We start from the raw sequence: 15794 nt of genomic DNA, 5'->3' as shown, positions 1-15794 counted from the left end.
AACGGGCAAAGCAGGAGCCATGGTTGGGGTGATCCCCAACTCCATTTGTCTCCCCTGCACTCTATTTGGTCCACTCGCTGGTCCAAACTTTGAAGTCAATTCCGCAATAAGATTGGTGAAAAGAAGAGTGAGAATTCTAGATAAATGATTGGCAATGTGATTAGTTAGTTCGTTCTGTAGCTCTTCAAGCATCCTTCTCATAGTGGCCATCACAGTAGAGTTAGGTGCCAATTCTCTCCTCTGTTCCTCGGTTCAGAGCCTACGCTTGTGCCGACATCGACAGTTAGGTTAAGGTTCTGATCAGATGAATCGGAATGAGCAGGCCTTTCTCCCAGTTGCTGCGGGGATGAGTTATCCTCGTTGGTGGTAGTACGACTCTCCTGATTCCTTGTCTTCCCCATTGACACTTTTTAGAGATGGAACACGATGGTCCCATTGGGCGTGCCAAAAAGATGTTTCGCCAAGAGTGGTCTTGAACGAAAATCTTTCACCGAAGGGGAAGATCTTCGGTTTTTTGTGAGTAACCGGGTCCTGTGTTGTTTCAGAAAGGAAGCGACGGATTCTATACTAATGGCGAACGAAAATAAAGGTGCAAAAGATAAATTGGCAGTAACGATTAGATAAACGAAGTTACAAAAAAGATAAGCGTTCTGTAGTTGATTTGGCAAAAGGGTCTTCTCGATGTTTCTACAGTCGCTATTTATAGCTAATACTAAAGAATAACCGCTGCCAAGCAGTTATTGTCTTGATTCTGGGTTGTTCAATCTTCTTCCCGATAACTGTTCCTTCTTATCCCGCGATATTATCGGCACTAGATGAGGTAACCGCTCATATCTTTATCTTGATGTCTTGGGCAGTTACCGATACTGAGTCCTCGATACCCAATATATTGGGCCTTGTGTGGCTCCAGTGTCCTGTTTATTATTTAGCAATTTGGGCCTGATGTCTCTCTTTTCTTCCAGCCCAGTCAACCAAATTTGAGCACCAACAGGAGGTTCTGGACATATTTCAATACCCAGATGTTCATTCATTCACAAAGATGATCATGGGTTGCCTGCGAACTGGCTGCCCTGATGACGCCCTGAAACTGTTCTATGAAATGCCTGTGAGAGATGCAATTTGCTGGAACACAATGATTAAAGGCTACTTAGACTACGGGGACTTGATGATGGCAGAAGAGCTTTTCGATGAAATGCTCGAACCAAGTGTTATTTCGTGGACGACGATGATAGATGGGTTCTTTCAATTTGGACAAGTTGAGCGGGCAGAGAGATTATTCAAACAGATGCCCATAAGAGATCTCGCTGCATGGAATGCGATGCTTCATGGGTATTGTGAGAATACGAAGGTTGATGATACTGTGAAATTGTTTGAGCAAATGCCTTCTCAAAATGTGATTCCATGGACTTCAAGGATTGGCGAGCTTGACCAAAATGGTGAGAGTGAAGAGGCTTTAATTCTTTTTGAGAGAATGTTCAAGTCTGGTGTTGTTCCCAATTCGAGTACTTCGACATATGCATTGAGTGCATGTGGAAATGTATTATCTTTTCCTCTTCGTGTGCGGATTCATGGTCATGTTTTCAAGTCAGGATTCTACCTTAGTCGATTTGTATGTGCTTCTCTCATCACGTTCTATGCCAACTACAAGCGAATTGAGAAAGCAACCCAAGTCTTCAATGAAGCAGTTTATAGGAGTGTGGTCATATGCACTGCTCTTCTAACTGGTTATGGCTTGAAGGTGTTCAGTGACATGATGAGAACAAGTGTTCTTCCTAATCGATCTTCTTTTGTAAGTGATTTAAATTCTTGCTGTAGTTTAGAGTCTCTAGATCGAGGTAAGGAGGTCCATGTGTCAACTATAAAGCTGAAATTGGGAAGTGACGTTTTTGTTGGCAATTCTCTTCTAGTCATGTATGATAAGTGTGGAGCTGTTGATGATGTTGTTGGAGTGTTCAAACGACTCAGGAAGAAGAACATCGTCACCTGGAATGCTGTTGTTTGCGGGTTTGCAAAACATGGCGAAGGATGTGGGCTATGGAGTTGTTTAGCCAAATGATACGCGGACTGGTACAACTAGATGAGATCACACTCACGGGACTACTTTCTTCCTGTAGTCATTTTGGGATGTTACAAAAGGGGCGATGCTTGTTCAGATACTTTAGTGAGAACATCTAACATTCTGAATTTTGACCTATGTCCGAGATTTATAAAATGTGTATTTCGTCAATGCGCTTGTAGTTAAATCTCGCCCAGAACTTATCACTCCGGGTTGTTAACCGTTAGGGAAAGGCTAGTGGGAATTAAGTACGTGGACCTAAGAACTTGACCATGGTTCGGCACTTCGATCATAAGGATTGTCGAGGGAATATTTTGGGCCATTATAGGCCGATCCAAGGATGGTTATGGACGAGTCACTAATAAAATGCGATTGGATCACGGGTGATTCCGCTTGACCATCGTGTGAATTGCGAACGACCCTAACTTAATTCGAAGGATCGCGTCATTCGGAACTAGCGATTGACCCTCGCAATTACATGACAATCGAGGTCGCCATAGCTCAAGTAAACTTAGATGTGGCTCGATTTCAAATCGACCATGAGTCGATACGCGTAACTCCTAAAAGCCGCCGGTTAATTTGAGATTTGCTAAAGTCACGTCTGATCGAATTTGGCCGTTATTTAGAATCCGGACTTGGGTGTCGAATTTCTCGAAGTTCGCGATGAAATTAATCGGACGACGTCTCGACAATCATGGCCAACATTAAAAATTGCTTGAATTGTCAGAAAAGTGATAATTGGACCGGGTGCGGATTTAGACCAGCATACCTCCCTCTTTATTTAATTCTATTTTGTGCCATTTAGCCTTTCTTTTATTTTGAAATGTGGGTTTTTGGGAGCCATTGAATCTTGGCTTGCCCCTCAAGATCAAACTTGAGCCCTTGGATCAAACTTGAGTGGAGTAGGGTCTAGCTTGGACTCTCTCTCTCTCTCTCTCTCTCTCTCTCTCTCTCTCTCTCTCCCGCTCACGTCTCCCCCTCCCCTTTTGCTGTTCTGCCGAGTCCCCTTCCCCTCCACACGCGCCCCCCTGCCATTGCCCAGCTGCCATGGACGGTCCGTTCGGCCGCCGCGCGCTGTCTGCCCAACCACCGTCGCCGCTGCTGCTTCCCCACCGTCCCACCTCTCCGCCTCTACTCTCTCTCCTCTCTTCGTAGACGACCGGCCAGCACAGCAGTCCAGCCATCAGTGCTGCTCGTCGTCCAACTACCGGTACTGCCGCCCTCCGTCCGCCTAAGCCGCAAGTCGCTCACGCGCCGCCTCTGCCCCTTAAAGCGCCACCACCCAGCTCCCCTTCCCCTGCACCTCGCCGCCCCTGTTTCAGTCCCGTCCAACCGACCCCCCCTTTGCCGAGCAGCTGCTCCTTAGCCCGCCGTCCGCCTTGTCCATCGCCGCCATGGGTCGTCGTATGCTGGCCGAGCTCCTAGCAACTCCGCTGTTGCTGCTACTGTTCCGGCGAGGCTGCCCCTGCTGCTCCTTCCCCTGTTCCGACTTCGCCGCTACCCCAGCACAGCCGCTCGCCCATCGCAGCCCAGCCGCCTCCCCGTGAGACTAGCCGATCGCCCCTGCCTTGCTGCTGCCTTGGCCGAGCGCCCCTGTTGTGGCCGGGGGCCTTGCCGCGGCCTTGCCGATCGACCCGACTGCTATGCCTATGCCGCCGCCGTTGCTACTGCTGCTCCGCCGCCCCTGCTGTCCGCCTAGCTTGTTGTCCCTTGCCACCCTCCTCACTTAGCCGTTCTCGCTTAGGCCCGAGGTAAGCGACTCCCTAAACCTCGTCTAGGATATCCGGTATTATTAGACTTGTTTAGGAGTTGTTTGATGTGGTATTATGGCTAATTATGGGGCTGTCATTGGGTGAGTTGTGGGCCAAAATGTGGACTTATTGTGGCTGGTATCGGGGCTGAGTTAGGGGCTGTTACGAGCCGGGTTAATGGCTGGTCCGATGGGTTGATGTCGGGCAAGTTTTGAAGTGGAATGTGGACTATATTGTGTTGGAATGGTGTACTAAGTTGTGGCTGGTGGTTGTTCCCCCTAGTGGGCTGTTTTGATGCTCGATTAGGGGTTTCACGGGTTGAATTTACGGTTAGTCGTGATTGCCTGGCGGTGCTCGTGCTTGCTTGATGAAATGTGACTCGAATTAGTGGAATTGTGGCTGTTTCGGTGCGTGGGAATGATGAATCGTATCGTGGTTGATTGATCACTCTTGAGTGGTGTTTGAGTATGTAAGTGACATCGAATTGATTGGATTGTTTGTGGTGTGTGATATCAAATGCCTCGATGCGTGTTTACGCGGGGATTGAGATGTCCTGAGGAGTGTTACACGGGATAATGCCCAGATAGATCGGAGGGCTGCCAACCTGATGCGTGTTGACACGGGTTGTGGTTTGGACCTGAGGCGTATTACGCGGGTCATGGATGAATTGGGCGAATGTGTACGCGTATGGTGCTCGAGCGAATGTGATATGTTCATAGGATGTTATTGCCTTATAGTGATTTGACTAATATGCAGAGTTGGCGCATGTTTCGAGACGAGATAGGTATGTTTATCGAATTCTAATATGTTGATTGTTGGATTGTGTACTTAGACTTGTCTGGGGTACGCGTTGGCCTAGGTGGGGTTTAGGTTGTTTGCTTATTGAGATTTATTCTCATAGTTATATACAAAACATTTCAGATTCCCGACCCTAACCATGCCGCCTCAGCGTTTTGGGGTCCCCATACATACTGTGCATGTGGAGACTGAGTATCCCGTGGGTGCAAATAAGACGTACATTAGACATCTTAGTACAGTTTGGGTAGACGAGAAACTGGACGAATTGCAGCGTCACACCTACCTTGCTTGGTTTTATCGTGAAGGGTTAGAAACGATCGGCCCGATCCATGGATTCAAAGGGCAACATCATGGTGGTGAGGATGCCATGGACTGGAAGCCTTCAAAGAATTATGCCCCTGATGGCGAGGTCGTTGATCCTAAAGACCCTCTTGAGGACCCTAGCCTTGAGTCGGAACCTATAGTACCTGAGCCCATGCCGGAGCCTAAGGAGTCTGAACCTGAAGGGGAGCCCATGGAGTCGGAGTCCGAGAAAAAGCCAATCGAGATCGAGTCCGAGAAAAAGCCAATCGAGATCGAGTCAAATACGGAGCCTGAGTCTATAGGGTCCGACTCGGATTGGGCACCGTAGGGGTGTGTAATGATAGGCATAGAACCCTTTTTGGTGGAGCCATTTTTATATAGCTAAGTTAGCCTACCCGACCACCTATCCCTTTTTGATGATGATGGTGGACTCTAACCCTAGTGGCCTAATGCTCGGTTGGTAAGGATGGATGTTGTAAGTATGCATTATGTATGAAATGTGTTGTGGTCTATTCAAGTGTTTTCTTACTACCCTGCCTTTGATTTTTGTCTGGGTGTTTATAATCGTTTTCGCTTACGCTTGATGATTGATGCTTGATTGGGTCGACGACGAGTCCTTAGACGTCGCGTTCGATATGACCTTCGAGGAGTGTCGCGAGCTCATTGGGGTACGGGGCGTGACATCATCGTTGATTTGGTATCAGAGCAAGGTCAGCTCAATCTAAATTGTTCGAAGCCTGGAGTGATAAGGAGCGATGACTTTGAGGTAGTTAGCTAAGGAGACTTGTGTGCCATGCGTACCTCCAGACTGTCTGGTTGTGATTGCTGAGTGATTTTATGCAATAACATGGGAAGTACAGGTGTGTCAAGACCTGAGGTGAGTGCACGAACCCTGTTGGCTGTGATTGGGTCTTATTTGTGATTGACTACCTGCTTTATGAATTGTTGTTGTGATTCACTGCCTAAGGCTTTAGACTTGTATAGTTAGCCTAGGTCTCTAATTCCTGAGTGGAATTATAGTAGGTAGGCGAGTGTGAGAACCCTATAAGTATGAGCAGCCGAGGTCGAGGTCAAGGTCGAGGTCGTGTGGGTCCGTAAGCTAGAGTTGCAGAGGATCCCAGAGTGGATGGAATTCTGAGGGCACTCAAGGAAGTTGGGATCTTAATGGGTAGATAGACTGAAGAGCGAAATGCTACTGTCGCTGCCGCTACTGAGGCCGCTGTTGCCGCCGCCAACGGAATTAATGGAAATAACGGAAACAATGGAAATCATGGGAACAATGGGAATGATGGGAATCCATGCCAGGGGCAAGTAAATGCAAACAGACCAATGTCTAAGCTGGTCGAACAATTTTTAAAGTTGAAGCCTCCGAAGTTCGATGGGAGAGATGATACTGAGGCTGCACCACGATGGGTGGAAGAATTAGAAAAAGCTTTTGAAGTACTGGGGTGCACTGAGGAAGAGAAGGTAACCCTAGCACTCTACCAGCTTCAAGAAAATGTAAGCAATTGGTGGAAGGCCACTAGAGGTCAAGTGTTCCCTGCTGGTACTGCTCAAACTTGGACCATTTTTACTAAAACCTTTAACGGCAAGTATTTCTCGGAAAGTGCCCAAGAACGTAAGTTGGCTGAATTCATGAGACTCTGTCAAGGTCAGATGTCAGTAGACCAATATGAAGCTGAGTTTGCAAGACTGTCCAAGTTCGCCCCGAGAACGGTAGAGGACCCGTTGGACAAAGCTCAAAGGTTTCGAGATGGGCTGAAGCTGGACCTCCGCAGTCAGATGATATCTTTGAACTTAAGAGGCTACCATGAAATTTATAACCGGGCTCAGGCAATTGAGCGTGATTTGGTGGATCGGGTTGCTGCCTCTGGATCGCTGTATACCACGGCTAGGGACAACCATCACTTTGGAAAGAGGCCAATGACGGGAAATAATCGCTTTGTCCTTCCCGTGAAAAAGAATATCGGGAAGCCGAACCGCTTTCAGAATGTCCCATGTTGGTTGTGTGGAGAAAGACATGGTAGTGGACTTTGCCCAAATAGGGGTGGAGCATGTTTTGGATGTGGTGAAATGGACCATCAGATAAGGAATTGCCCCCAACAACAGACAGGCTAAGTCGCCTGCATTGCCACCGTCGCCCCGGAATGGAAACCAAGTTGGAACTGGCCCGCTGGCCAATCAGAATAGGCCGCCAGCCCAAGGACGAGTGTATGTAATGGCGAGAAGGGAAGCTGAAGACGCGCCTGGCGTGGTCACAGGTATGGTCTCTCTCTGTGATCATGCTACATATGCTTTGTTTGATCCCGGGGCGTCGCATTCGTTTATATCTGAACAGTTTGCTAGATTGTCTGGAATTGAGCCGAAACCGCTAGAAGTTATGTTGTGTATTACTACTCCGTTGAATGATAAAGTGTTGATTGCATTGAGATGCCCTGATTGTAAGATAGTGATTGGTGATAGAGAAAAAAGGATAGATTTGACGGTCTTCTCTATGTATGACTTTGATGTGATTGTTGGTATAGACTAGTTAGTTAAGCAGAAAGCTGTAATGGACTATAGTAACATGGTGATCCAATTTAATCCGGTTGGACATCCTAGATTCAAGTTTGTGGGAAACCGAGGAGGAGCCTCAATCCCTTGGATTTCATCGCTCGAGGTGACTAAGTTGTTAGACGAAAGATGTCAAGGATTTCTAGCAACTGTGATTGATTCGACGGCTGGAGAACCGAGGCTAGAGGATATAACCGTGGTGTGCAATTTTCCCGATGTCTTTCCTCAGGAATTGCTGGGATTGCCACTTGATAGAGAAGTGGAATTTGTGGTCGAGTTGGCCCCAGGGACAAAACCAATCTTGAAAGCACCCTATAGAATGTCGCTATCAAAATTGAAGGAATTGAAAGTTCAAATGCAGGAATTATTGGATAAAGGCTTTATCCATCCGAGTGCGTCTCCATAGGGAGCGCCAGTCTTATTCGTGAGAAAGAAGGATGGATCATTAAGGTTGTGCATCGACTACAGGCAGTTGAATCAGGTGACCATTAAGAATAAGTACCCGTTGCCAAGGATTGACGACCTGTTTGATCAACTACAAGGGGCTTCGGTGTTCTCTAAGATCGACTTAAGGACCGGATACCATCAGTTGAGAATCAAGACGGAGGATATACCAAAGATGGCATTTAGGACGAGATATGGGCACTACGAGTTTACAGTGATGCCGTTCGGATTGACTAATGCCCATGCCGCCTTTATGGATTTGATGAATCGGGTGTTTAAGAAATTTCTGGATCAGTTTGTCATCGTATTTATAGACGACATCTTGGTATACTCAAGAAGTTCAGCCGAGCATGAGTTACATTTGGAAAAGGTTATACAGACTTTAAGGGAACATGCACTCTACGCTAAGTTTAGTAAGTGCGAATTCTGGCTTCATCGAGTGGCATTTTAGGACATGTGATATCCGAGGAAGGAATTTCAGTGGATCCGACAAAGATTGAAGCTGTCACGAATTGGCCGAGACCCATAACGGTAACCGAAGTTCGAAGCTTCTTGGGTCTGGCAAGTTATTACAGACGCTTCGTGGAAAGGTTTTCGGCATTAGTGACGCCGTTGACGCGATTACTAAAGAAGGAAACGAGGTTTGAATGGATGGATAAGTGCGAAAGGAGCTTCTAAGAGTTAAAACAAAGGTTGACGACCGCGCCAGTATTGACAATCCCGTCAGGACCGGGAGGATATGAGATCTACAGTGACGCGTCGCTAAAGGGACTAGGATGCATGCTAATGCAACATGGAAGAGTGGTGGCATACGCGTCGCGACAGTTGAGACCGCATGAGCTGAATTATCTGACACACGACTTAGAGTTGGCAGCAATTATCTTCACTCTTAAAATCTGGAGGCATTACTTATGTAGGGAGAAATTTCAGATTTATACGGACCATCAAAGTTTAAGGTACTTGTTTTCCCAAGAGGAATTAAACATGAGACAACACCGTTGGATGGAACTCGTTAAGGATTATGACTGCAATATTTTATATCACCCCGGGAAGGCTAATAAGGTAATGGATGCACTAAGTCGGAAATCGAGCATCGCGCATATGATGGTCAAGGAATGGACCTTGTTGGAAGGAATTCGGAATTCGGAGTTTAAGTTTGAGGTGAGTCATGTTTCAAGTCTGCTTACTGCATTGAGGATCGAACCGAAAATCCAGACTAAGAATAAGGCTTTACAATCGACGAACCTGGAGATTCAGAAAATTCTAGAAATGGATGTCACCAAAAGGAAACTGGACTTCCAAGTATTCGAGGATGGAATTTTGAAGTTTCGTAGACGGTTGTGCGGGCCCGATGATGCAGAACTTAAGGAAGAGATATTGTCAGAAGCTCACCGTAGCAATTACAGTATTCACCCGGGTAGTATGAAGATGTATCAGAACTTACAACAACATTATTGATGGAATGGCATGAAGGTGGACGTAGCTAAACATGTAGCCAAGTGTTTAACATGCCAACAAGTGAAGGTGCAACATTGCAAGCCGGGTGGAATGTTGCAGCCATTGAAAATCCCTGAATGGAATTGGAAGCACATCACTATGGACTTTGTTATGGGATTACCAAGGAGTTAGAGGGGCCATGATTCAATTTGGGTGGTAGTCGACCGATTGACAAAGTCAGCACATTTTCTGGTAGTGCGAAAGGACTTCACGTTGGAAAGGTACGCAGAGCTTTATGTATGACAAATAGTCCGCCTGCATGGAGTACCAGTGTTGATCACATCGGATAAGGACCCTAAGTTTACTGCCGCTTTTTAGAAAAGTCTTCAGACGGCATTAGGAACGAAGTCACAGTTTAGCACAGCCTATCATTCGCAAATGGATGACCAGTCTGAGAGGATGATTCAGACTTTGGAAGATATGCTACGAGCCTGTGTCTTGGATTTCAAGGGTAGTTGGGAAGAGCAATTACATTTAGTTGAATTTGCCTACAACAATAACTACCAGCAGAGTATCAGAATGGCACCGTTTGAAGCGCTACATGGCAAAGCTTGTAGAATGCCGGTGTGTTGGGACGAAGTCGAAGAGTGAAGCATCACAGGTCCAGAGCTAGTTTAACAGTCAATTGAGGCAGTCAAGGTTATTCTGGACAGACTTAAGACCGCTCAAAGTCGCCAGAAGAACTATACAGACCGGAGACGTAGGCCTTTGGAGTTTCAAGTGGGAGACCACGTTTTCCTCAAGGTGTCGCCGATGAGAGGACTGCCACGGTTTGGCAAGAAAGGAAAGTTGAGCCCGAGGTATGTGGGTCCATTCAAAGTTTTAGAGAGAATTGGGACTTTGGCCTATCGCCTCGCACTGCCGCCAAATTCGTCTCAAGTTCATAACGTGTTCCACGTGTTAATGCTTAGGAAGTATGAGCTGGATCTGACCCACGTGCTGAATTATGAAGAAATAGACGTGGACGATAGAGTGTCGTACGTGGAAAGGCTAGTGAGGATCAAAGACAAACATGGAGCGAGTGTTGCGGAACAAGATAATTCCGATGGTCAAAGTAATTTGGGAGCATCATGGAATAGAAGGTGCGACATGGGAAAGTGAAAAGTTGGTGACACATCAATACCCCCATCTATTTGAATAGTTGGGTTTGGATTGTAAATTTCGAGGACGATATTTTTTGTAAAGAGGGAAGAGTTGTAACATTCTGAATTTCGACCCATTTCCGGGATTTATAAAATGTGTATTTCATCAACACGCTTGTAGTTAAATCTCGCCCGGAACTTATCACTCTCGGGTTGTTAACCATTAGGGAAAGGCTAGTGAGAATTAATTACGTGGACCTAAGAACTTGACCATGGTTCGGCACTTCGATCATAAAGATTGTCGAGGGAATATTTTTGGCCAATATAAGCCGATCCAAGGATGGTTATGGACGAGTTGCTAATAAAATGCGATTGGATCGCGGGTGATTCCGCTTGACCATCGTTTGAATTATGAACGACCCTAAACTTAATTCGAAGGATCGCGTCATTCGGAACTAGCAATTGACCCTCGCAATTACATGACAACCAAGGTTGCCATGGCTCGAGTAAACTTAGATGTGGCTCGATTTCAAACCGGCCACGAGTCGATACGCGTAACTCCTAAAAGCCGCCTGTTAATTTGAGATTCGCTAAAGTCGCCTCTGAACGAATTTGACCGTTAATTAGAATCCGGACTTGGGTGTCGAATTTCTCGAAGTTCTCGACGAAATTAATCGGACGATGTCTCGACAAGCATGGCCAACATTAAGAATTGCTTGAATTGTCAGAAAAATGAAAATTGGACCGGGTGCAAATTTAGACCAGTATACCTCCCTCTTTATTTAATTCTATTTTGTGCCATTTAACCTTTCTTTTATTTTGAAATGCGAGTTTTTAGGAGCCATTGGATCTTCGCTTGCCACTGAAGATCAAACTTGAGCCCTTGGATCAAACTTGAGTGGAGCAGGGTCTAGCTTGTACTCTCTCTCTCTCTCTCTCTCTCTCTCTCTCTCTCTCTCTCTCTTTCCCGCTCACGTCTCCCCCTCCCTTTTTGCTATTCTGCCGAGTCCTCTTCCCCTTCCCCTCTACATGCGCCCCCCCGACGTCGTTTAGCCGCCATGGACGGCCCGTCCGACCGCCGCGCGCCGTCCGCCCAGCCACCATCGCTGCTGCTACTTCCCCACCGTCCCACCTCTTCGCCTCTACTCTCTCTCTCCTCTTCGTGGACGACCGGCCAGCACAACAGTCCAGCCGTCGGTGCTGCTCACCGTCTGACCGCCGATGTCGCCGCTATCCATCCGCCCAGCCGCAGGTCGCTCGCGTGCTGCCTCTGCCCCTTGCCGCGCCACCACCCTGCACCTCGCTACCCCTGTTTCAGTCCCATCCAGCCGACCCCCCTTAGTTGAGTAGCTGCTGCTCAGCCTGTCGTCTGCCTTGTTCGTCGCTGCCATAGGTCGCCGCACGCCGACTGAGCTCCTGACAGTTCTGCCATTACTGCTGCTATTCTAGTGAGGCTGCTCCTGCTGCTCCCTTCCCTGTTTTGACTTCGCCGCCACCCCAGCACAGCCGCTCGCCGTTCCTGCTCTGTCCCAGCCACCTACCTGCTATCACCGCTGCCCTTGTTTCCCAGCCGCTCGCCTGTCAAACCAGCCGTTCGCCCCTGCCTTATCGCTGCCTTGGCCGAGCGCCCCTGTTATGGCCCGGGGCCTTGCCCGTGGACCTGGCTACTGTGCCGACGTCATCTCCGTTGCTGTTGCTGCTCCGCCGCCCCTGTTGTTTGCCTAGCTTGCTGTCCCTTGCCGCCCTCCTCGCTTAGGCCCAAGGTAAGTGACTCCCTAAACCTCGTCTAGGATATTGGGTATTATTAGACTTGTTTAGGGGTTGTTTGATGTGGTATTGTGGCTGATTATGGGGCTATCATTGGGTGAGTTTTGGGCTGAAATGTGGACTTATTGTGGCTGTTATCGGGGCTGAGTTAGGGGCTGTTAGGAGCCAAGTTAATGGCGGGTTTGATGGGTTGATGTCGGGCAAGTTTTGGAGTGGAATATTGACTATATTGTGTTGGAATGGTGTGCTAAGTTGTGGCTGGTGGTTGTTCCCCATAGTGGGCTGTTTTGATGCTAGATTATGGGTTTCACGGGTTGAATTGACGGTTGGTCGTGATTGCCTTGTGGTGCTCGTGCGTGCTTGATGAAATGTAACTCGAATTGGTGGAATTGTGGCCGTTTCGGTGCGTGCGTATGATGAATCGTATCGTGGTTGATTGAGCACTCTTAAGTGGTGTTTGAGTATGTAAGTGGCATCGAATTGATTGGATTGCGTGGCGTGTGTGATTTCAAATGCCCTGATGCGTGTTTACACGGGGATCGAGATGTCCTAAGACATGTTACGCGGGACAATGCCCGGATAGATCGAAGGGCTGCCAACCTAATGCGTGTTGACGTAGGTTGTGGTTTGGACCTGAGGCGTATTACGTGGCTCATAGATGAATTGGGCGAATGTACACGCGTATGGTGCTCGAGCGAATGTGATATGTTCATGGGATGTTATTGCATTATAGTGATTTGACTAATATGCAGAGTTGGCGCATGTTTCGAGACGAGATACGTATGTTTATGCGAATTCTAATATGTTAACTGTTGGATTATGTACTTAGACTTGTCTGGGGTATGCGTTGGCCTGGGTGAGGTTTAGGTTGTCTGCTTATTGAGATTTATTCTAATAGTTGTATACAAAACATTTCAGATTCCCGACCCTAACCATGCCGCCTCGGCGTTTTGGGGTCCCCATGCATACTGTTCATGTGGAGACCGGGTATCCCGTGGGTGCAAATAAGACGTACATTAGACATCTTAGTACTGTTTGGGTAGATGAGGGCCTGGACGAATTGCAGCGTCACACCTACCTTGCTTGGTTTTATCGTGAGGGGTTAGAAACAATCGGCCCGATTCGTGGATTCGAAGGGCAACATCATGGCGGTGAGGATGCCATGGACTAGGAGCCTTCGGAGAATTAAGCCCCTGATGGCGAGGTCATTGATCCTGAAGACCCTAGCCCTGAGCCAGAACCTATGGTACCTGAGCTCGTGCCGGAGCCTGAAGAGTCCGAACCTGAAGAGGAACCTGAAAAGGAGCCCATGGAGTCCGATCCCGAGGAGGAGCCCATGGAGTTGGAGCCTGAGGAAGAGCCAATCGAGATCGAGTCAGATACGGAGCCTGAGTCCGTAAGGTCCGACTCGGATTGGGTATCGTAAGGGTGTGTAGTGATAGGCATAGAACCCTTTTTGGTGGAGCCATTTTTATATAGCTAAGTTAGCCTACCCAACTACCTATCCCTTTTTTATGATGGTGGTGGACTCTAACCCTAGTGGCCTAATGCTCGGTTGTAAGGATGGATGTTGTAAGTATGCATTATGTATGAAATGTGTTGTGGTCTATTCAAGTGATTTCTTACTACTCTGCCTTTGATTTTTGTCTGGATGTTTATAATAGTTTCTGCTTGTGCTTGATGATTGACTCTTGATTGGGTCGGCGACGAGTCCTGGGACGTCGCGTTCGATACGACCTTCGAGGGGTGTCGCGAATTCGTTGGGGTACGGGGCGTGATAGAACACTTCCATTGAATTGAAGCATGAGCATTATGCATGCATGGTGGATATGCTAGGACGATGTGGGAAGCTAGAGGAAAGCAGAGGATATTGTAAGAAACATTCCCCTTAAAACTAACTCCATAGTGTGGCTTCCTTTGCTTAGTTCTTGCAGGATGCATTCTAAACTAGATTTGGCAGAAAGAGCTGCACTATATTCTTGACCTAGAATCACATTGTAGTGCTGCTTATGTTTTACTGTCCAACTTCTATGCCTCTTCTAATAGGTGGGGTGATGTCTCGAGATTAAGAGTGACTATGAAGGATAAAGGGATTGTGAAGCAACCAGGTAGTAGTTGGGTTACTAACTTACTATAAAGGGGCAAAAGCATTTATTTCTTTCCTGAGATAAATCCCACCCTTTGAGTGAGAACATATATTGGAAGCCGGATTGGTTGAAAATGAAGTTGAAGGAATTGGGTAACGTTCCAGATAAGAGGTTCTCTCTCCATGACATGGAAGACGAACAGAAGGAAGAGTCATTTTTTTATCATAGTGAAAGGTTGTTGTTGCATTTGCATTGATTACTACTATCGAGGGTAGTACAATAACTGTAATGAAGAATCTTTGCATTTGTGGGGATTGTCATTTTACAATTAAACTTATTGCAAGGATTGTTGATCATGAGATCATTGTGAGAGATTCCAGCTGCTTTCATCACTTCAGGAGTGGCATTGCTCTTGTGGGGATTATTGGTAGCAAGGGGATGAGGTTATTTCTCCTATCATGAACCTATAAGCATCCCGAGTTTGCTCATTGTGTTAAGCATTGATGAGAGTGGAGCAGCTACACGAGTACTATGCAATATGGGCTTACTTTAATTGTTGACATAATAGACAATGAATCCATGTGGAATCCATGGCTTTTTTATCAGCTTTGGTTTAGTCTAAGAGGCTAGGGGAGTTCAAGCATTTCTCAGCTGTATGCGTTGGCCATGTGGAAAGTTGGAGACTTGGGAGGAAATCTTGCTTTGGATGGCATTGCCATCCATTGGCTCCATGCAGGGATTTCTGTTGAGAAGAGAGTATTCATCACTTTGTTTATGGCTTTGACCCCACCAAAAAAAAAAAGAAACTATTTACACATAAGATATCCCTTCCGCGGAATGAAATTAAGGGAGAAAACCTAGAGCCTTGGAAATAGCCACTTTCCATCTCTCCCTAGCAGCGAGAGAGATAGAAAATGGGGCATTTAGAGAGAAGGAAGTACCGCTTGGTGAAAGAAAAGAAACCCACCCAAACAAAAGAAAGGTTACTGCCTGCCTCCTCTTTTTTGATTTGGAATTGAAAGTTAGTCCTTTGTTGAAAAGTCCCATTAACTCTTCTCCTCAACCCCTCTATTACATTCTTAGAGCCTATCTATCTCTTCATTAGGTCTATGAGATATAACAAAAGCTTCTTCATCTTTGGATGAAATTTAACTTCACCTAATGTTCTCTCGCAATTTTGCTGGATCTCTTCAACAAATTGACAATACCAAGTGAGGTTAGTTTACTTGTGGTGCCAAAATTAGTACTCTCATGTTTTTTGTCTTGTTCAAGTTGAGCAAATGTTTAGATAGAAACTGGTAGTCGCAAAAACACAATAAAATCTCAGTGGTCTAGCAGAATTGATCAGTTATTGACACTCACTTATGTATTGGATGAGAAGTAGAAACTATTTATTTTAATAGTGATTAGTCAACTCTTAATTTTGCAGTTTTCACTATCCTAGGAGGTCTGTCTT

The 15794-nt window shown here is 46.6% G+C and overlaps 1 pseudogene; it reads left to right on the top strand.

The window, feature by feature from the left end:
- The window catches only part of LOC130136969 (pentatricopeptide repeat-containing protein At5g46460, mitochondrial-like), a 38931-nt pseudogene extending 23526 nt beyond the window's left edge, over window positions 1-15405 (top strand).
- The last annotated feature ends 389 nt before the right edge of the window (window positions 15406-15794 follow it).

Source organism: Syzygium oleosum, unplaced genomic scaffold (assembly GCF_021117445.2).
Source record: "Syzygium oleosum isolate NSW1041296 unplaced genomic scaffold, Sole_v2.1 Sole_v2.56, whole genome shotgun sequence".
NCBI classification, from domain to species: Eukaryota; Viridiplantae; Streptophyta; class Magnoliopsida; order Myrtales; family Myrtaceae; genus Syzygium; species Syzygium oleosum.
The sequence above is the reverse complement of the archived record's forward strand: the minus strand, read 5'-3'. Positions and strand labels throughout refer to the sequence as shown.